Below are 24,339 nucleotides of genomic sequence, written 5' to 3'. Positions count from 1 at the left end.
GGTGGTACTGGTTGTGATGGTGGTAGAGGGTGGTATTGGTTGTGATGGTGGAAGAGGGTGGTGCTGGTTGTGGGGTGGTAGAGGGTGGTAGTGATAGTGGTAGAGGGTGGTACTGGTTGTGATGGTGGTAGAGGGTGGTACTGGTTGTGATGGTAGAGAGTGGTATTGGTTGTGATGGTGGTAGAGGGTGGTAGTGATGGTGGTAGAGGGTGGTACTGGTTGTGATGGTAGAGAGTGGTATTGGTTGTGATGGTGGTAGAGGGTGGTGCTGGTTGTGATGGTGGTAGAGGGTGGTAGTGATGGTGGTAGAGGGTGGTACTGGTTGTGATGATGGTGGAGGGTGGTACTGGAAGTGATGGTGGTAGAGGGTGGTACTGGTTGTGATGGTGGTAGAGGGTGGTATTGGTTGTGATGGTGGTAGAGGGTGGTGCTGGTTGTGGGGTGGTAGAGGGTGGTAGTGATGGTGGTAGAGGGTGGTACTGGTTGTGATGGTGGTAGAGGGTGGTAGTGATGGTGGTAGAGGGTGGTACTGGTTGTGATGGTAGAGAGTGGTATTGGTTGTGATGGTGGTAGAGGGTGGTAGTGATGGTGGTAGAGGGTGGTACTGGTTGTGATGGTAGAGAGTGGTATTGGTTGTGATGGTGGTAGAGGGTGGTGCTGGTTGTGATGGTGGTAGAGGGTGGTAGTGATGGTGGTAGAGGGTGGTACTGGTTGTGATGATGGTGGAGGGTGGTACTGGAAGTGATGGTGGTAGAGGGTGGTGCTGGTTGTGGGGTGGTAGAGGGTGGTAGTGATGGTGGTAGAGGGTGGTACTGGTTGTGATGGTGGTAGAGGGTGGTAGTGATGGTGGTAGAGGGTGGTACTGGTTGTGATGGTAGAGGGTGGTACTGGTTGTGATGGTGGTAGAGGGTGGTGCTGGTTGTGGGGTGGTAGAGGGTGGTAGTGATGGTGGTAGAGGGTGGTCCAGTGAATCTCAAGCTGGTCCTAGTGGCATTAAAAAACAAGAAGGGAGGTAACCCCACCAAAGGACTGGGTACATGAAGTCTTTAGGGAAGGGGATTCTCCTTCCAAGCAATAGACAATCCTGAATCTCCCCTGCTACTGGCACATCACTCATCAACAACTCCACAATAAAGGTAAGTGGCATTTAATTATTGTTTATTTTGCATGTCCCATTCCTTTATATATAAGAAAATGTACATTTCATGTAAAAAAAAAAAATCTAACTTTGGGGTGTCAGGAACGGATTAATTCTATTTCCATTATTTCTTATGTTGAAAATTAACTCGACCAACGGCAAGCCCTCTGGAACGGATTAATGCCGTTGGTTGAGGGTCCACTGTAGAGTCACCTATGCCTGCAGAGATGATAAAAAACAGTAAACTTAAATGATGGCGTCAGTCCACAGGTGGAGACACAGGCACTGCGTTGTAAGGGAACCTAAGTTATTGTTACAATGTCGTGTCCAAGACTGGACTTCATTAAACGTACAAAAAAAAAAAAAATACACCACCTTATAAGGCAAACAAACACCCTGACTTCAAGCTTGAGAGAGGTCGCAGGAGAGATCAAAGGTTGGGTAAAGGGAAAGGTCTAGGAGTGAGGTAAGAGGTAAGGTCAGGAAGGTGAAGTCAGGGAGGCAAGATTCGGATCCAGGGGTGGGAAACATTTTCAATGTAAGATTCGTGGATGATGTGAACGATGGGTCCAGCCAGATTGTATATTTAATTGAACTGCTCAGTGGTCTCAGTAAGATGTATGGTGGCCATCTCCTTGATCCTTCGTTTGATTCTGTCCTGAAACGGTTACTGCGTTAATTCTCACTTCATAACATAGAATTGTGGCTTTCGGTGGAGGACTCGCTGTTATTCATCATGTACACGTATATAATTCAGTAAGCATAAAGTGTCCAAGACTTTTTAACACAGTATGTAATGGAAATAACAGTCGGTTCGCAAGTTGTCTTCTTAAGGGAAGAAGAGATCTACGGCAAGCACCAGTAGCTTGACTGACCAAGCTGTCAACTACGCCAGGTATGAGACCAGATCACAGGGGAGATGATCCACGGAGAAAATAACACCTTGTCTGACCCAAAACTATAAAAAGCACCCCATTTACCATCAACTACTATAACCACTCTCTCATCTATCTCGTCTTTCACAGCCTCCCTTCCCCAAGACAAGCCTCCTTCCTCGAGCACCCAACTCCCCCGACCACTATCAAGTCGACCATTCTTAAAGCTGCCCTAGAAGAACTCAAAATATTGAAGTTTCCCAGACACTCTTGTCTTAAATGTTACTGGAGGGAGATTGGTAGTGGGGTTGGTGGTGGTTGTGACGGTGGTGGTGATGGTGATATTGCTTATGATGTTGCAAGTGAAGGGTGATGATGGCGGTAATAGCTGTTGTAGTGATGACACTGATGCTGCTGAAGAACAGAACCAGTGTCACTGTTGATAAAGGAAATAACAGCAACATCCTTATCCAGATTACAAAAACCACAACCATCATAACGTTCACTGATCACCACTATAAATCACTAACACAATCCATCACCAACCTCCACAACATTAACACTACTGGCAAACATTAAGCATCGCTAATATTAATCGCCTCTTCTCTTAATTATATTCTTGAAAGAATTTCCTAATGTTTTTTGCCAACTGTTCCGGGAACAAATGTAAAGGTACACAAAGGAAATGAGAGAGACAATTGCGCTAAGACAAGTCTCTTAGAGGAACTCTTTATAGCGGCGAGAACAATGAAACTCGCTGACTGAAGACCCACAAAAATTCAGAACAAACTTTTTTTAGAACGAAGTTCTGCAATATATATATACATACATATATATATATATATATATATATATATATATATATATATATATATATATATATATATATATATATATATATATATATATATATATATATATATATATATATATATATATATATATATATATATATATATATATATATATATATATATATATATATATATATATATATATATATATATAATACAGTGGTCCCTCGCTTTTCGTAGTTCTCGGCAATCATAAATTTCGCCAATCATAGGGGTATTTTCGCATAAACATGGACTCGCTTTTCATAGGTTGACTCGCGAATAGTAGTTTGTCCGGGACGCGTAAGCACGGTGTGAGCCGGGGAGGCCTCCCTACCCAGCCAGTCTGGCATTGTTTGCCAGTATATATACATACATATATGTATATATACATATATATATATATATATATATATATATATATATATATATATATATATATATATATATATACATATATGTATATATATATATATATATATATATATATATATATATATATATATATATATATATATATATATATATATATATATATATATATATACATATATATATTCAATTGGTAACTCCCAGCAGAGTTCGAATCCTTGGGTTCGAGTCCTCGGCCAGTCGCAGTTTACCTGGAGAGAGTTCCTGGGGTCAACGCCCCCGCGGCCCTGTCTGTGACCAGGCCTCATGGTGGATCAGAGCCTGATCAACCAGGCTGTTACTGCTGGCTGCACGCAATCCAACGTACGAGCCACAGCCCGGCTGGTCAGATATCGACTTTAGGTGCTTGTCCAGTGCCTGCTTGAAGACATCCAGGGGTCTATTGGTAATCCCTCTCATGTATGCTGGGAGGCAGTTAAACAGTCTCGGGCCCCTGACACTTATTGTATTGTCTCTTAACGTGTTAGTGACACCCTTGCTTTTCATTGGGGGGATGTTGCATCGTCTGCCGAGTCTTTTGCTTTCGTTGTGAGTGATTTTCGTGTGCAAGTTCGGTGCTAGTCCCTCTAGGATTTTCCAGGTGTATATAATCATGCATCTCTCCCGCCTGTGTTCCAGGGAGTACAGGTCAGGAACTTAAAGCGCTCCCAGTAATTGAGGTGTTTCATCTCCGTTATGTGCGCCGTGGAGGTTCTCTGTACATTTTCTAGGTCAGCAATTTCACCTGCCTTGAAAGGCGCTGTTAGTGTGCAGCAACATTCCAGCCTAGATAGAACAAGCGACCTGAAGAGTGTCATCATGGGCTTGGCATCCCTAGTTTTAAAGGTTCTCATTATCCATCCTGTCATTTTTCTAGCAGATGCGATTGATACAATGTTATGGTCCTTGAAGGTGAGATCCTCCGACATGATCACTCCCAGGTCTTCGACGTTGGTTTCTCGCTCTGTTTTGTGGCCGGAATTTGTTTTGTACTCTGATGAAGTTTTAATTCCCTCAAGTTTACCATATCGGAGTTATTGAAATTTCTCATCGTTGAACTTCATATTCTTTTCTGCAGCCCATTGAAAGATTTGGTTGATGTCAGCCTGGAGCCTGGAGTGTTGTTATTGACTAAATAAAACGCGTTCGTGGTTACAATAATATATATACTGCTTGTGGAGGCTAGTACACCAAACGGGGGGTAGAATGAAATTAGCTCTGAGGTACCCACACCATCATATATATATATATATATATATATATATATATATATATATATATATATATATATATATATATATATATAAATATATATATATATATATAGTGGAAAAGGGGAAGTGGAAAAGAATCTTTCCTCCATAAGCCATGCGTGTCGTATGAGGCGACTAAAATGCCGGGAGCAATGGGCTAGTAACACCTTCTCCTGTAGACATTTACTAAAAAAGAGAAGAAGAAAAACTTTATAAAACTGGGATGCTTGAATGTGCGTGGATGTAGTGCGGATGACAAGAAACAGATGATTGTTGATGTTATGAATGAAAAGATGTTGGATGTCCTGGCCCTAAGCTAAACAAAGCTGAAGGGGGTAGGGGAGTTTCGGTGGGGGGAAGTAAATGGGATTAAATCTGGAGTATCTGAGAGAGTTAGAGCAAAGGAAGGGGTAGCAGTAATGTTGAAGGATCAGTTATGGAAGGAGAAAAGAGAATATGAACGTGTAAATTCAAGGATTATGTGGATTAAAGTAAAGGTTGGATACGAAAAGTGGGTCATAATAAGCGTGTATGCACCTGGAGAAGAGAGGAATGTAGAGGAAAGAGAGAGATTTTAGGAGATGTTAAGTGAATGTATAGGAGCCTTTGAACCAAGTGAGAGAGTAATTGTGGTACAGGACCTGAATGCTAAAGTAGGAGAAACTTTTAGAGAGGGTGTGGTAGGTAAGTTTGGGGTGCCAGGTGTAAATGATAATGGGAGCCCTTTGATTTAACTTTGTGTAGAAAGGGGTTTGGTTATAGGTAATACATATTTTAAGAAAAAGAGGATAAATAAGTACGCAAGATATGATGTAGGGCAAAATGACAGTAGTTTGTTGGATTATGTATTGGTAGATAAAAGACTGTTGAGTAGACTTCAGGATGTACATGTTTATAGAGGGGCCACAGATACATCAGATCACTTTTTAGTTGTAGCTACACTGAGAGTAAAAGGTAGATGGGATACAAGGAGAATAGAAGCATCAGGGAAGAGAGAGGTGAAGGTTTATTAACTAAAAGAGGAGGCAGTTAGGGTAAGACATAAACAGCTATTGGATAATAGATGGGATAATGAGAGCATAGGCAATGGGGTCGAAGAGGTATGGGGTAGGTTTAAAAATGTAGTGTTAGAGTGTTCAGCAGAAGTTTGTGGCTACAGAAAAGTGGGTGCGGGAGGGAAGTGGAGCGATTGGTGGAATGATGATGTAAAGAGAGTAGTAAGGGAGAAAAAGTTAGCATATGAGAAGTTTTTACAAAGTAGAAGTGATGCAAGGAGGGAATAGTATATGGAGAAAAAGAGAGAGGTTAAGAGAGTGATGAAGCAATGTAAAAAGAGAGCAAATGAGAGAGTGGGTGAGATGTTATCAACAAATTTTGTTGAAAATAAGAAAAAGTTTTGGAGTGAGATTAACAAGTTGAGGAAGCCTAGAGAAAAAATGGATTTGTCAGTTAAAAATAGGAGAGGAGAGTTATTAAATGGAGAGTTGGAGGGATTGGGAAGATGGAGGGAAAATTTTGAGGAATTGTTAAATGTTGATGATGATAGGGAAGCTGTGATTTCATGTATAAGGCAGGGAGTGAGGAGTGAGGAAGAGTCAGTTGTGAGTGTGGGGAAAGTTCGTGAGGCAGTAGGTAAAATGAAAAGGGGTAAGGCAGCTGGGATTGATGGGATAAAGAGAGAAATGTTAAAAGCAGGTGAGGATATAGTTTTGGAGTGGTTGGTGCTATTATTTAATAAATGTATGGAAGAGGGTAAGGTACCTAGGGATTGGCAGAGAGCATGCATTGTTCCTTTGTATAAAGGCAAAGGGTACAAAAGAGTGCAAAAATTATAGGGGGGTAAATCTGTTGAGTATACCTGGTAAAGTGTATGGTAGAGTTATTATTGAAAGAATTAAGAGTAAGACGGAGAATAGGATAGCAGATGAACAAGGAGGCTTTAGGAAAGGTAGGAGGTGTGTGGACCAGGTGTTTACAGTGAAACATATAAGCTAACAGTATTTAAATAAGGCTAAAGAGGTTTTTGTGGCATTTATGGATTTGGAAAAGGCGTATGACAGTGTGGATAGGGGGGCAATGTGGCAGATGTTGCATGTGTATGGTATAGGAGGTAGGTTACTGAAAGTAGTGAAGAGTTTTTGTGAGGAGAGTGAGGCTCAAGTTAGAGTATGTAGGAAAGAGGGAGATTATTTCCCAGTAAAAGTAGGCCTTAGACAGGGATGTGTGATGTCACCGTGGTTGTTTAATATATTTATAGATGGGGTAGTAAGAGAAGTAAATGCGAGGGTCTTGGCAAGAGGCGTGGAGTTAAAAGATAAAGAATCACACATAAAGTGGGAGTTGTCACAGTTGCTCTTTGCTGATGACACTGTGCTCTTGGGAGATTCTATAGAGAAGTTGCAGAGGCTGGTGGATGAATTTGGTAGGGTATGTAAAAGAAGAAAATTAAAAGTGAATACAGGAAAGAGTAAGGTTATATGGATAACAAAAAGATTAGGTGATGAATGATTGAATATCAGATTGGAGGGAGAGAGTATGGAGGAGGTGAATGTATTCAGATATTTGGGAGTGGACGTGTCAGCGGATGGGTCTATGAAAGATGAGGTGAATCATAGAATTGATGTGGGGAAAAGGGTGAGCGATGCACTTAGGAGTCTGTGGAGACAAAGAACTTTGTCGTTGGAGGCAAAGAGGGGAATGTATGAGAGTATAGTTTTACCAACGCTCTTATATGGGTGTGAAGCATGGGTGATGAATGTTGCAGCGAGGAGAAGGCTGGAGGCAGTGGAGATGTCATATCCGAGGGCAATGTGTGGTGTGAATATAATGCAGAGAATTCGTAGTTTGGAAGTTAGGAGGTGCTGGATTGCCAAAACTGTTGTCTAGAGGGCTGAGGAAGGGTTGTTGAGGTGGTTCGGACATGTAGAGAGAATGGAGCGAAACAGAATGACTTCAAGAGTGTATCAGTCTGTAGTGGAAGGAAGGCGGGGTAGGGGTCGGCCTAGGAAAGGTTGGAGGGAAGGGGTAAAGGAGATTTTATGTGCGAGGGGCTTGGACTTCCAGCAGGCATGCGTGAGCGTGTTTCATAGGAGTGAATAGAGACAAATGGTTTTTAATACTTTACGTGCTGTTGGAGTGTGAGAAAAGTACATTTATGAAGGGATTCAGGGAAACCGGCAGGCCGGACTTGAGTCCTGGAGATGGGAAGTACAGTGCCTGCACTCTGAAGGAGGGGTGTTAATGTTGCAGTTTAAAAAACTGTAGTGTAAAGCACCCTTCTGGCAAGACAGTGATGGAGTGAATGATGGTGAAAGTTTTTCTTTTTCGGGACACCCTGCCTTGGTGGGAATCGGCCAGTGTGCTAATAATAATAATAAAAATATATATATATATATATATATATATATATATATATATATATATATATATATATATATATATATATATATATATATATATATATATATATATAAATGGGGTCCACCTCTGGTTTAAATTGTGGGACCCATAGCCTCGGAGAAGTGGATAAAAAGGCTTCAAGGAAAAATATTTGGATTTCTTCCTGAAGCCGTTTGAATATTCCACTTCCCCTACCACCCCATCTTGATATATATTTTTTTTTTACTAATAGGAATATTTTATTACATAATATAGTAGAAAAATGACAGGATGGATAATGAGAACCTTCAAAACTAGGGATGCCAAGCCCATGATGACACTCTTCAGGTCACTTGTTCTATCTAGGCTGGAATATTGCTGCACACTAAGAGCACCTTTCAAGGCAGGTGAAATTGCCGACCTAGCAAATGTACAAGAGAACTTTCACGGCGCGCATAACGGAGATAAAACACCTCAATTACTGGAAGTGCTTGAGGTTCCTAAACCTGTATTCCCTGGAACGCAGGAGGGAGAGATACATGATTATATACACCTGGAAAATCCTAGAGGGACTAGTACCGAACTTGCACACGAAAATCACTCATTACGAAAGCAAAAGACTTGGCAGACGATGCACCATCCCCCCAATGAAAAGCAGGGGTGTCACTAGCACGTTAAGAGACCATACAATAAGTGTCAGGGGCCCGAGACTGTTCAACTGCCTCCCAGCACACATAAGGGGGATTACCAACAGACCCCTGGCAGTCTTCAAGCTGGCACTGGACAAGCACCTAAAGTCAGTTCCGGATCAGCCGGGCTGTGGCTCGTATGTTGGTTTGCGTGCAGCCAGCAGCAACAGCCTGGTTGATCAGGCTCTGATCCACCAGGAGGCCTGGTCTCAGACCGGGCCGCGGGGGCGTTGACCCCCGGAACTCTCTCCAGGTAAACTCCAGTACAGAAGATTTAAGAGATACATTGTTGATATAAAGGTGGCATATACGGTGCATGTTGTTACGTGTGTATCACCGATTATAAGGCGAAAATCTCATCCAGCTCCTCAGAGCTGGGGCGTGTGCCCAAAATACAGCAGGCATTACCCCTTTGAACAGGAGCACTGAGCCGCTGGAACAGGAAACTAGCTGCCCTGGGATCCCTAGTTACCCTGATGAGTCTTTTTCCCAGCTCCTTAAGGAATTTAGATGCACTCTTTACCCATGAGCCAAGGGTCTCTGAGCCTATGGGAACAAACATATAATGATGGGCAAGTTCTCCATATTTTCTAGATTTTTGGGACTCCCTGAAGCTGGCAGCTGCCCCTCCTTCCTCCCTGGTGTATTGGAGATAGGTATCAGCCAAGGTAGATGCACATGTATAGCCCCACACCACCTGCTTCCCATCTGTCCAGGCTTGAAGGGTGATACCATCTGGACGCTTCTGGCTGCCATCAGATCTGCATAGTTGGGGTGGCACCCTTACTGCTGGGCATCCAGCTGTTGTGAGGCTCCTCTTGATAATGTTATTAACCTCCTCATGTCTTGCAATCTTTCCCTCGGATTTACGGCACACAAGACCATGGTACCCGAATCGGTCTGCTGCTTCACTGCCACAAATACACCTGTGTTCGGCGAGAATAGGGGCGGCAAGTCGAAGGGCAACACCGATGCGGATGGTCTGTGGGTCGAGACGTGTGCCAAGGCTGGAGTTGGGAACAGCCAACAGAAAGTCCCCAGCATGAGGGGCTCTCACTGCCAGGAGGCGGGCTCTATCCTTCCCTGATACACTCTGAAGCATTGTTTAGGCAATGTTTTCCACTATTGGACCATCCCAGTGCGATTGTTTGTAGTTGTTGGGGGGGAGCAGGTCTGGTTCCAGAGCCCGTTAGATTATCCCAGATCATTGCTCCGTCAATGAATTTTTGGTCCTGGACTCCAATCTTGTCCCTAAGATGTTCAGGGAGAATCGCTGCTACAAGCTCTCTGGATGCAATACACGAGGACACAAAAGCAGGTAACGCAATCTGTGATGACTTGCGGACACCAATGCCTCCTAGTCTGACTGGAAGTGTAGCTTGGTTCCACTGCCCGTCTTCTAGAGTAAGGTTAAGTACTTTCGTAAAAATCTGCCTCAGAATACTGTCATATTCGTGCAGTATAGGGTTATCATATGAAGGTGCACATCTTAGGAAATATGTCAACCTGGGCAGACTCAAGCACTTTGTGAGAAGGTACATGGCATCGTGGGTGTCCAGATTGCCTATTCGTTGTTCCATTCTCCTTAACTCTTCCAATTTCTTCCTGAGAATTGTGTCAATGGCATTGCTTCCCAGAGGTGCTCCTAGCAAAACACTATTTGTGGGGGCAATGACTGCTGCTCCTGGTAGTTTTGATCTCACTGCATTTATCACTTGTTGACTGACTGAGATGATTTCACATTTGGATGGATTCAGGATGAGACCCATTTCCTGTCCCCGTGTCATTACCTGTGTAAGGTCATGTAGGAGGGACTCTTTTGTACCTGCTAGTGTGCCATCATCTAGGAACCAGATGTTTAGCTCGCTGGTCAGTCTGACTGTGATTTCCCTAACTGCTATACAGAAGAGAAATGGTGCAAGAGGATCTCCTTGTTGGACACCCTTCGATGATGTAATTTCATGCTCTCCAAAGAGAAGCATTGATTCCTTGCTATACCCAGCTGAAACAAAAGGGAAGAGACCAGGGAAATGTTCTTTTACTGCTGCTAATACCACGTCTCTTTTCAGGAGATTGAACGCATTCTTGAAATCTAATTTTACCACTGCATTGTCCTCAAGCAGGTTGTTGATATACGCCCTTGTTGCGTGAACCGCTGCTTCACTTCCTTGAGAGACCCCAAAGCCAAGCTGGTTTAGTTGAAGCATCATGGCTGCCTGTGCACGAATACTTCGGACAGCAGCTTTGGATACGAGGCGGCGTAAGGTGTTGCCTACTGCAATTGGCCGAATTCCTCCATCCTTCTTTTTAAGTGCACAAAGTGTTGCACCAAAAAAGAAAGGTCTAATTTCATCAGGAATCAGACCAGCCAAGGAATTGTTGACGAACCTTGTGATCTCTGAAAGCAGTGTCTCTGCAATTTTCCCAATAACTGGATTAACCATTTCCTTTAAATGCTGTGGCCTTATTCCAGTGTAACCCCCAGGAGAGCCAGATGGGAACGACATTATTGCTTTGTAAATGTCTGAGTCTTCCACTATCAATGGTTCCATAGTGGGGACAGAGGTGTTGGAACTGTTGGTGCCACTGGTTTCCCTGGCAGGGTGCTTTCCTCTAAGTGCTTCAGCCGTTTTTTATGGACATTGGGATAACATCAGGATACCGCGTTGCCATATCTATGATAGTGAAGATATATACATATATATATATATATATATATATATATATATATATATATATGTATATATATATATATATATATATATATATATATATATATATATATATATATATATATATATATATATATATATATATGTGTGTGTGTATGTGTTACACTCCAAGTATTGTAACCACTATTTCCTTCTGGTTAGAGCATAACAACTTTGGTCAGAGAGGTTAGGGTAATAGTGATCCTCCGGAATGACTAATTTTAATTAAGTATATTCATAATACAACAAAAAGCCAGAAATAATATACGAATTATCGTATATAAGTTAAGACTGCATGTTTGTTCTATATCCAAAATATATAAGGCTTTCATAACAGATGATTAGGAGGAGATCCTAGATATAACATATATATAGAGAGAGATTACTTTAATGTATAAAATCTTGTTTCCCAATTGGAAGCAGTCAAAATAAAACAGAATATGTCCAGTCCGGATAATAAACCTTGACCAGTTACCAGAGACGAGCAAGAGTGTTCTCGTTGGCTGCTACTTCTTCACTGCTCGTCCCTCAACCTTGAGCATACAGGTCAAGTGGGTCACGTGACGAGACTCACCAACACTCAGTAGAGTAGCTGAACATAAAGGGGAAGGGGAAAAGGGGGGTATAACCATCGAACATCACGGCTAATCATACACCGGCACACCGGGCGGCAGGCATGTTACTATACCTCCAATTAAACTTATGGCCATGTTACATAAATTATAATAATTGTTAATAAGAATTAGCCTTAATAATACAAGGACGTTCATTTCCAATTTAGCTATTAAAGGAAATAACCGCAATGTAATATTAAAGAAAGGTTAAACATAGGGGCATGACACCCCGGCCCACAAGCAAATATCTCGGCGTTTAAGATGCTGATGGTGTGGAAGAAACCAACCAGCTGGTGTAGGGATGGAGGTACATCTCTCCAAGCTCAGTCATCCACTTGCTAGAACTGGACCAGAAACACTGCTAGACTGCAAAGAATTTCCGTAGTTAGGAAATATATTAGGAGCGAGAGAGAGCATCGGCTAAAACGTTGCTCGAACCCTTTATGTGAAATATGGAGATCCGGTAAGGTTGGATCCTTAAAGCCCAACGTAATATTCTAATATTTTTTGATTTCATAGAATTTATGAAAGTTAGAGGATTATGGTCTGAGTAAATATTTATCACATGAGGAGTATAACCGAGGTATACGTCAAAGTGTTCCAAGTACAAGACTAAAGCCAGGGCTTCTTTTTCTATGGTTGAATAAGATCTTTGATATTCTTTCAATTTATAGGAAAAATAACATATTGGATGTAGAATATTACTGTTTTGGAAAGATTGCAATAAGACAGCATCTATTGCTGCATCACTGGCATCAACATGGAGAGTGAAAGGAATTTGGAAACTGGGTGTTCGCAATACTGGAGCGGAGGAAAGGAAACGTTTTAAACGTTTAAAAGCTTGTTCACAATTCTCGCCCCAATTAAATTTATATTTAGGACTGGTCAATCTAGTAAGGGGGGAGGCAACTTGAGCAAAGTTTGGGCAAAAACGCCTGTAATAAGTAGCCATTCCCAAAAATCGTTGGAGGGCTTTCCTGTCCTGAGGCGTCGGAAAATTTAAAATAGCTTGGACCTTTAATTGGTCGGGGGCTACTAGTCCCTTCCCTATTTTAAAACCGAGATATTTAATCTGGGCTTTACCAAAGTCACATTTTTGTAAATTTACAGTGAAACTGTATTTCTGCAATGCCTTCAGTAGTTGCTCTAATCTTTCTAAATGAGACTGCTAATCATCACTAAAAACCACCAGGTCGTCTAAGTATGCCTCTACACCTTCTAAGGGTTGGACTAAAATGTTCATAATTCTCTGGAAAGTGGAGGCGGCGTTACACAAGCCGAAAGGCATAACCTTATATGTAAATAGTCCGTTCTTAACTACGAACCCCTGAAATCTCTTGGGCCCTAGGAGTTAACGGCACCTGGTAATACCCTCTCAGTAAGTCTAATCTGGTCACAAAGTTGGCACCGGCTACAGCATCTATTAAATCATCAATCCTGGGTAATGGAAACCCATCTGGTTTGGTGACTGTATTTACTTTACGATAATCCGTGCATAGGCGTACGGTACCATCGGGTTTTGGGACCAATAAACAGGGAGAGGCCCAAGGTGTCCAACTGGGTTCTATTAAATTATATTACAGTAATGTATTTATTTCTTGCTGAATTAATTCTTGCTTAGCAGGAGAGACCCGGTAAGGGGATTGCTTTATTGGACTATCTTCTAACAATTCAATATCGTGGAAACCCAAGGTACAAGGAGTAGGGATATCTTTGAAGATGGAGTTATATTTAGTGATTAACTCTTTTATTTGAGATTTTTTGGAGGTAGGAAGAACTTCCAGGAAATGGTCTAGTTCTTTTAAAACTTCAGAATTATGTAGTCTAAATTCTTTTACTTCCCTTACAGTGTCATTCCTTATTTCAGTGGATGTAGGTTGAATAGAGGTAATAATAGTGGGGAGAAAGTTAGACTCGTACTTCTTTAAGTTATCTACGTGATACCTCTTAATTTTCTTACGACGTCCTGGTTCACGGACCAGATAATTCACCTCATTTTCTTTGTCTACTATTTCATATGGCCCCAAATATCTAGGTTTTAAAGAATTTCCTTGAATTAAGTTTTTAACTAACACTAATTCATTTGGAGAGAATGAACGAGATTTAGCCTTTTGGTCGTAAGATTTCTTCATTTTGGCTTGAGCTTCTGTCAGATTCACGGCAGCTAAGCTTTTTAATTTGGAGAGATGTTCTTTCCAAAGCAGAGGACTGGTATGAAGAGGTCCTCTCTTCCCTATCCAACAATCTCGTAATATGGCTAGGGGTCCTCGTACCTGATGTCCAAAAATCAAGTCAAATGGAGAGTATTTAGTACTTTCTTGTTCAGCTTCACGGAGGGCGAAGAGAAGAAAGGGTAAACCTTCGTCCCATTCACGAGAATATTGCTCACAGTAAGCACGTAAAGTAGATTTAAGGGTTTGGTGGAATCTTTCTAGCACTCCTTGTGACTGGGGATGATATGCTGTAGAGAGGATCTGTCTTACTCCTAATCGAGACATAGCCTCTTTAAAAACCTTCGACGTAAAATTAGAACCTTGGTCAGATTGAATTTCACGTGGTATGCCTACTTGAGCAAAGAAGCGTATTAAAGCTCTTACTATATTTCTGGAATTAATTTTGGACATTGGGATAGCATCAGGATACCGAATTGCCATATTTATGATAGTGAAGATATACTGGTTACCCCTTTTTGTGCGGGGCAACGGTCCTACACAATCAATAACTAATCTTTCAAAAGGTTCTTCAGGACATTTTATTGGAAGTAAAGGGGCAGACGCGGGATTGTGCGCCGTTTTGCCTATTATTTCACAAACGTGGCATTTCCGTAGTTTGTCAGCAATATAAGTCCTCATCTGAGGCCAAAAAAAATATTTCCTAATCTTTTTCTCGGTCTTACGAGACCCTAAATGACCTCCCAGTGGATTATCATGTGTTATTTCAAATACCATATTACGTAAGGACGATGGCACCACTAACAAGTTTCCCTTTGAACTCGAGTCATTACCATTATTTCTCTTCCAAAGAAAACCGTCTTCATCTAAAAGGTAGCCTTCCTCTTTATCCTTATTGGTTAAACTTTTATCGTCCTTTAGAGCTATAAGAAATTCTTCTTTATTACATTTTCTAGCTAGGTCCGCAGGGACTAGTAAAACATTGTCACCTGTGGGTCTCGACTGAATTGCTTCGCTAAACAGGAAGTTCAAACCTAATTCATCGGACATTTCTGAAGGCTGTTGAATATCCACATTTTTAGAGTTCTTAGCCATGGCTCTGGTGACCACATTAAGGGGAAATAAATCTAGCCCTGCCTCAGAAGCTTCTAATGCATAATTTACATCACAAGGATTATCTAAAACCAGAGGCTCTCTGGGTATCTCCAATTGATCAATTTCGTTCCAGATTAATAGATCCACGCCGGCAATGGGAAAAGGTTTATCTGAAAGTCCCACATTGATCCAGCCTACATATCCAGGCAGTTCTACATAAATCCTTATAATAGGGACCTTTATTATTGTGCCTCCGTAAGCCTCTAATAATACGTCTAGCCGGGGTTCATTACTAGTAGGTAACTTTACCAGGTTTGATCTTAATAAAGAGAGATAGCTGCTAGTATCTCGAAAGGTCGTGATGTTTACTAACCTCTCTTTACAGAGTCCGAACTTCCCCTGGGAAAAGTAGGGTTCCATAGCTACTCGGACCTTTTCTTCTGAAGCACTGTCGTGGTAAAGTCATCTATTAGACGGTCTGCTAGACGAGGCCTGGAAAGGTAAAGATTCATCATCCAGAGTTTCATACTTCCGAGAGGAATTTATTACCTGAAAACTTACCTAACCTTATTATAACAAGAACAATTTATTTTAGCCTAACCCAACTAAATATATTTTAGATTTGTTTACAGTAATTTAATACTAAACAAACACAGTGAAATATATTTTTTTCGTTAGGTTCAGAATGATTTTGCCGAAATTATTGCATACACAAATTTTCACTTGTCCTATATGGCAAGGTGAGCGTTGCTATTTAAGCCAAGATCGCAAGTTCTGCCTGTTCGGCACGACATATATATATATATATATATATATATATATATATATATATATATATATATATATATATATATATATATATATATATATATATATATATATATATATATATATATATGTCGTGCCGAATATGTAAAACTGGTCAATTAGCAAGAACTCATTTAAAATTAAGCCCTTTTTAAAATTTTCTCTTATACGTTAAAAGATATATTTTTTTCATTAATGTTGATGTAAAAATTTATAATTTTGCACCAAAAGGAACTTAGAAAACTTACCTAACCTTATTATAACAAGCGCAATTTATTTTAACCTAACCCAACTATATATATTTTAGATTTGTTTACAGTAATGTAATACTAAACGAACACAATCAAATATATTTTTTTTCGTTAGGTTCAGAATGATTTTGGCGAAATTATTGCATACACAAATTTTCACTTGTCCTATATGGCAAGATGAGCGTTGCTATTTAAGCCAAGATCGCAAGTTCTGCCTATTCGGCACGACATATATATATATATACATATATATATATATATATATATATATATATATATATATATATATATATATATATATATATATATATATATATATATATATATGTCGTTTTTCTTCTTCTCTTTTTTAGTAAATGCGGGATTACCAAAACTGATGTCCAGAGGGCTGAGGAAGGGTTGTTGAGGTGGTTCGGACATGTAGAGAGAATGGAGCGAAACAGAATGACTTCAAGAGTGTATCAGTCTGTAGTGGAAGGAAGACGGGGTAGGGGTCAGCCTAGGAAAGGTTGAAGGGAGGGGGTAAAGGAGGTTTTGTGTGCGAGGGGCTTGGACTTCCAGCAGGCATGCGTGAGCGTGTTTGATAGGAGTGAATGGAGACAAATGGTTTTTAATACTTGACGTGCTGTTTGAGTGTGAGCAAAGTAACATTTATGAAGGGGTTCAGGGAAACCGGCAGGCCGGACTTGAGTCCTGGAGATGGGAAGTACAGTGCCTGCACTCTGAAGGAGGGGTGTTAATGTTGCAGTTTAAAAACTGTAGTGTAAAGCACCCTTCTGGCAAGACAGTGATGGAGTGAATGATGGTGAAAGTTTTTCTTTTTCGGGCCACCCTGCCTTGGTGGGAATCGGCCAGTGTGATAATAAAATAAAATATATATGTCGTGCCGAATAGACAGAACTTGCGATCTTGGCTTAAATAACAACGTTCATCCTGCCATATAGGACAAGCGAAAATTTTTGTATGCAGTAATTTCGCCAAAATCATTCTGAACCTAAAGAAAAAAATATATTTCAGTGTGTTTGTTTAGTATTAAATTATTGTAAACAAATCTAAAATATATTTAGTTGGGTTAGGCTAAAATAAATTACTCTTGTTATAATAAGGTTAGGTAAATTTTCTAAGATTCTTTTAGTGCAAAATTATAAATTTTTACATTAACATTAATGAAAAAATATATCTTTAAACGTATTAGAGAAAATTTCAGAAAGGACTTAATTTTAAATGAGTTCCTGCTAATTGACCAGTTTTACATATTCGGCACGACATATACATATATATATATATATATATATATATATATATATATATATATATATATATATATATATATATATATATATATATATATATATATATATATATATATATATATATATATATATATATATATATATATATATATAAGTGGATAGGGGAACAATGTGGCAGATGTTGCAAGTATATGGAATAGGCGGTAAGTTACTAAATGCTGTAAACAGTTTTTATGAGGATAGCGAGGCTCAGGTTAGGGTGTGTAGAAGAGAGGGAGACTACTTCCTGGTAACAATAGGTCTTAGATGGGATGTGTAATGTCACCATGGTTGTTTAATATATTTATAGATGGGGTTGTAGAGGAAGTAAGTGCTAGGGTGTTCAGGAGAGGGGTGGGATTAAATTATGAGGAATTAAATACAAAGTGGGAAGTGACACAGTTACTTTTTGCCGATGATACTGTTCTTATGGGAGAATTTGGGTAGAATTTAATAATACACTGGACAAATAAATAGCTTGGGGGTGAGTTTTGCAAAGGACCTGTCCAAGTTGGCTCGCCGCGCGTCACGTGTTTAACCGTTGTGGGATCTGATAGTGAGGTGCTGGCCGACCCCTTATATAGCTTCCTTGGTTGCTTCACTTTCATAGTTCCTTGATAATGTGAGTAGTCACGAAAGCGCTTGGAATTTCTCTATTCTTTCAGAGTGGTTGTTTTGCATATATATATATATATATATATATATAAATATATATAAATATATATATATATATATATATATATATATATATATATATATATATATATATATATATATATATATATAAATATATATAAATATATATGTATATATATATATATATATATATACATATATATATATATATATATATATAAATATATATGTATATATATATATATATATACATATATATATATATATATATATATATATATATATATATATATATCTATATATATATATATATATGTCGTGCCGAATATATAAAACTGGTCTATTAGCAATAACTCATTTAAAATTAAGTACTTTCGGAAATTTTCTCTTTTACGTTTAAAGATATATTTTTTTTCATTAATGTTGATGTAAAAATTTATAATTTTGCACCAAAAGAATCTTAGAAAACTTACCTAACCTTATTATAACAAGAACAATTTATTTTAGCCTAACCCAACTAAATATATTTTAGATTTGTTTACAGTAATTTAATACTAAACAAACACAGTGAAATATATTTTTTTCGTTAGGTTCAGAATGATTTTGGCGAAATTATTGCATACACAAATTTTCAGTTGTCCTATATGGCAAGGTGAGCGTTGCTATTTAAGCCAAGATCGCAAGTTCTGCCTATTCGGCACGACATATATATATATATATATATATATATATATATATATATATATATATATATATATATATATATATATATATATAATACATATCGCTTCAATGGTGTGACGCAACTCAGGTTCTTCTCTGAATCAAATGCAAAATATTAAAGCTCTCTCATAAACAAGGGTTGTAATACCATTTCAAAATTATAAGTACACGTATTAAATAACTTTTCAATGTAGTTTACAGTTTAGGGAGAACAGAGACATACCACCCACACAACCACCCATCCACCGCCACCCACACAACCACCCACCACCACCCACACAACCACCCACACAACCACCCATCCACCGCGACCCACACAGCCACCCATCACCATCCACACAACCACCCACACAACCACCCACACAGCCACCCACCACCACCCACACAACGACCCACACAACCTCCAAGAAGATATAAACAAAGTTTTCCAGTGGGCAACGGAAAACAATGTGATGTTCAATGAGGACAAATTCCAACTACTCCGTTATGGAAAACTGGAGGAGATAATAACTAGAACAGAGTATACTACAAACTCTGGCCATACATTAGAGCGGAAAAATAATGTAAGGGACCTGGGAGTAGTAATGTCTGAGGATCTCACTTTCAAGAATCACAACAGTGCCACGATCGCACGTGCAAAGAAAATGATAGGATGGATAATGAGAACGTTCAAAACGAGAGATGCTAAGCCAATGGTGATCCTTTTCAAATCACTTGTTCTCTCTAGGCTGGAATACTGCTGTACACTAACATCTCTATTCAAAGCAGGTGAAATTGCAGATCTAAAGAGTGTACAGAGATCCTTTACTGCACGTATAAGTTCTGTCAAGCACCTTAACTACTGGGAACGCTTGGAAGCACTTGACTTGTAGAGATGGGACACAGAAACATGGGGTCACAATTGGAAGTTGAAGACCCAGATGAGTCAAAGGGATGTTAGGAAGTATTTCTTCAGTCATAGAGTAGTCAAGAAGTGGAATAGCCTAGGAAGTGAGGTAGTGGAGGCAGGAACCATACATAGCTTTAAGATGAGGGATGATAAAGCTCATGGAGCAGTGAGAGAGAGGACTTAGTAGCACTCAGTGAAGAGCCGGGGCCGGGAGCTGAGTATCGACCCCTGCAACAACAATTAGGTGAATGCGCTACCACACCACCCATTCTACCACACACACACACTACCACCCACACCACCACCGACACCACCACCCGCACACCAATACCCATATCACTACTCACACACCACCATCCATACACTGCCACCACACACAACCATCCACACCACAACAACCCACACACCTTCACCCACACACTACCACCACCCACACACCACTCACACACCACCACTCACACAATACCAACCACACCACCACCCACACACCACCACCCACACACATATACCAACACACAACCACCCACACACACCCACACACAATCACCCACACCACCACCACTACACCACCACCCACACACCACACAACGCACACACCCCCACACCCCCCACAACCACCCACACACCACCACCCTCATTACCCCCTACGCCACCATACACACACACCACCACTCACACACCACCACCCACATTACCACCAACACACCACTACCCACATTACCACCTACACGCCACCACCCACAACACCGCCCACACGCCACCACCCACAATACACCCACACACCATCACCCACACACCACCACCCACACACCACCACCCACACACCACCACCCACACACCACCACTACTCACACACCACCACCCACACACCACCACCCACACACCAACACCTTCACACTACTACCTACACACCACCACCGACACACCACCCACACACTACTACCCACACACCACTACATACACGCCACCACCCACACACCACCCGCACTTCACCACCCACACATCACCCACACACCACAACCCACACATCACCCACACACCAAACAGACACCACCACCACCCAGACACCACCACCGCCACACCACTACCTACACACCAAACACACACCACCACCGTCACACCACTACCTACACACCACCATTCAAACACCACCCACACCACCCACACGGCACCACTCACACACCACCACCCAAAACCCACTACCTACATATCACCACCTACATATCACCCATACTCCACCACCCATACACTACCCACACACCACTACCAACACACAACCACCCACACCACCACCCCTACACAACCACCCACACACCCCCACAACTTCCCACACACCACCACCCTCATTACCCCCCCTATAGCACCACCCACGCACCACCACCCACGCACCACCACCCACACACCACCACCCACATTAACACCTACACACCACCACCCACATTACCACCCATACACCACCTCCCACATTACCACCACTACACCATCACCCACACACCACCCCCGCACACACCCCCACACCCCCCACAACCACCCACACACCACCACCCTCATTACCCCCCTATAGCACCACCCACGCACCACCACCCTCATTACCCCCCCTATAGCACCACCCACGCACCACCACCCACGCACCACCACCCACACACCACCACCCACATTAACACCTACACACCACCACCCACATTACCACCCATACACCACCTCCCACATTACCACCCACATTACCACCCACACACCACCACCCGCAACACCACCCACATACCACCACCAACACGCCAGCACCCACACACCACCACCCACCCACCACAGCCCACATTACCACCCAAACACCACGACCCACACACCACTACCTACATGCCACCACCCACACACCACCTGCACTTCACCACCCACACATCACCCACACACCACCACCCACCACCACCCACACACCACTACCTACACACCACCACCCTCACATCACCCACACCACCACCCACACACCACTACCCACACACCAAACACACACCACCACCCACACACCACCACCGTCAAACCACTACCTGCACACCGCCACCCACACACCACCCACACACTACCACCCACACACCACTACCTACACACCACCACTCAAACACCACCCACACCGCCCACATCACCCACACGCCACCACCCACACGGCACCACCCAAACACCACCACCCAAAACCCACTACCTACATATCGCCCATACATCACCACCCACACACCACCACCCACACACCACTACTTACACACCGCCACCCACACACCACCCGCATCACCACCCACATCACCCACACACCTCTACCCACACACCACCCCCATCACCCACACGCCACCACCCACACACCACCCACACGCCACCACCCACACACTACCCACACATCACCCATACACCACCACCCACATACTACCACCCACACACCAATTAATCAGAGCCACAAGCACCACCACAAGATCAATTGTTCTAATCACAGTGCCCTGGGCGTGCCATCAACGTTCCGAGGGTATGTACCCATCACGGTGCCGTGGCTGTGTACCTATCATGATACCGTGGGCATGTAGCTATCACGGTGCCGTAGGTGTGTACCCATCACGGTGCCGTGGGCGTGTACCCATCACTGTGCCGTGGGCGTGTATCCTTCACGGTACCGTGGACGTGTACTCATCACGGTGTCGTGGGCGTAAACACATGACACTTAAGGGCTCAACCACAGAGCTGCGGGAGTCGTTAGGGAGGTGGCAGCGGGCTTACAACTTTGAGTTTACTAACGGCAGTTTGTGAACTACTGAATGTGTTTAGCCTATGTATGAGGTTAAAACCCTCATCACATCTGTTTGGATAAGCCTTTGTGACCCAGGTAAGGGGTTTCTTTTTGATGTCTGCTGTATACATTATGCTCGCCTCTCTTGGGGTACACAATCCACAGTCACGTTCAACAAGCGATGATCTCAACAGTTATATCACTGCATTTCTATGTGGTTTATTGTGTATTAGATGAAATGTATATACGGCTTTGAAAAAATCACGATACCCTTGTGGGAACAGTTCAAGAGAGACCCGCAATTTTAATGACACTTATATACGTTTGGGCCCGTCTGGGGCTGTTTTTAAAGCGGCATGTCCTTTCTAAATTGTGGAATGGTTGCAAATCTTATAAATTTTGGGCATTTCAATCGCTGCGCGATCTGAGAAAGGTATCCCCATGTTATGTAAATCCAGTCTTCTACCTCAGTGCACGCAAAAGGAAAAGTGGAGGACGGTCATAAAATTAGTTGATAAGTTACCTAATACATTAAATGCTTGATAAAGAAGCTCAACTGTTCCATCTGATACAAAATACTTAAAAAGTAAATATATTCTGAACGAAGAATTTCCGTAATGCTAATATGTCGCTCGGTTTATCTCCGTAACTGTTTCAAACAAGCAGCAAGGGATGGTTTAGTGCAATTGTTTCTCAAACACACCTGTACCAGTACTGGCACTAGACTCGTTCTACAAGTGTTTATAACTCAAACTCTACCATGCCATCCTCTCTTTTGTCAGGGAACTTCCCTCCGGCTGCGAAGGGAACGATCACTTGAGGACATTATCTTCCTGATGATCCTCGGTGATAATTTGAAACTCCTCTCAATTAGAAACTTGGAGCTCTCTGCTCTACTTAGTGATTGTTAACGCAATGTTGTCTGGAGTTCTCAAGTGCCTTCATGCCCCCAACATGCATCCTCAGATGGCTTGAGTTTCAAGTCAAACTTCCTCCTTTAAAGCTGAAGAGGCAGGGCATGAGTTAACATTTCATATATAAGGAGTATTTGGCATTCAATCTGTTGAAATTCCTGAACAAAGTAAACTAAAAGTATCAATCGTCTTCTCAATAAGGTTTCACAAAATCTGTGGGCAAGTGCGATTCTTAGGTTGGAAGACACGACATTCGTCGCCTGGTGGTGAGGACGGCGCCTTGTGATAGGAACGTCAAGTCCACTACCCGATATCCATTGCACAATTATTTCTCGCTTCCATGTTATCGTGAAATCTCCTTTTAGAGCTTAAGTATCGTGTAAGCAACACAAAATACACAGGCAAGTAACAGTGAGGGTAGACCCACGCAACACTGAGGGCTCACCCACACAACACTAAAGCTAAGATAGTCCGCGAGGACATACTTAACATGGAGTAATCTTCCTAAGAGGCGCTCTGGCCCTCGTATCCGCTACATTTGCCAGTTATTTATTGCATATACCTTCGTGATGGGATATTCCTCTTGCTAGAGTTTAAAATCTCTCAATATCAAGCCAGAGCAGAATTTTAAACTGATATGTGCAACAGATTTTTAATCTTGTGCTATAATTTATTTGCAAAAACAGGCCTTCTCATAACTATCGTAGACACTTCATTTATCTTTGTTAAACATTAGGTGACAAGTTATCAGACACCTGATAATCCATATATATATATATATATATATATATATATATATATATATATATATATATATATATATATATATATATATATATATATATATATATATATATATATATGTATGTATGTATGTATGTATGTATGTATTTAT

The sequence above is a fragment of the Cherax quadricarinatus genome, chromosome 8 (genome assembly GCF_038502225.1).
Source record: "Cherax quadricarinatus isolate ZL_2023a chromosome 8, ASM3850222v1, whole genome shotgun sequence".
Lineage (NCBI taxonomy): Eukaryota > Metazoa > Arthropoda > Malacostraca > Decapoda > Parastacidae > Cherax > Cherax quadricarinatus.
Note: the sequence above shows the minus strand (reverse complement) of the source record.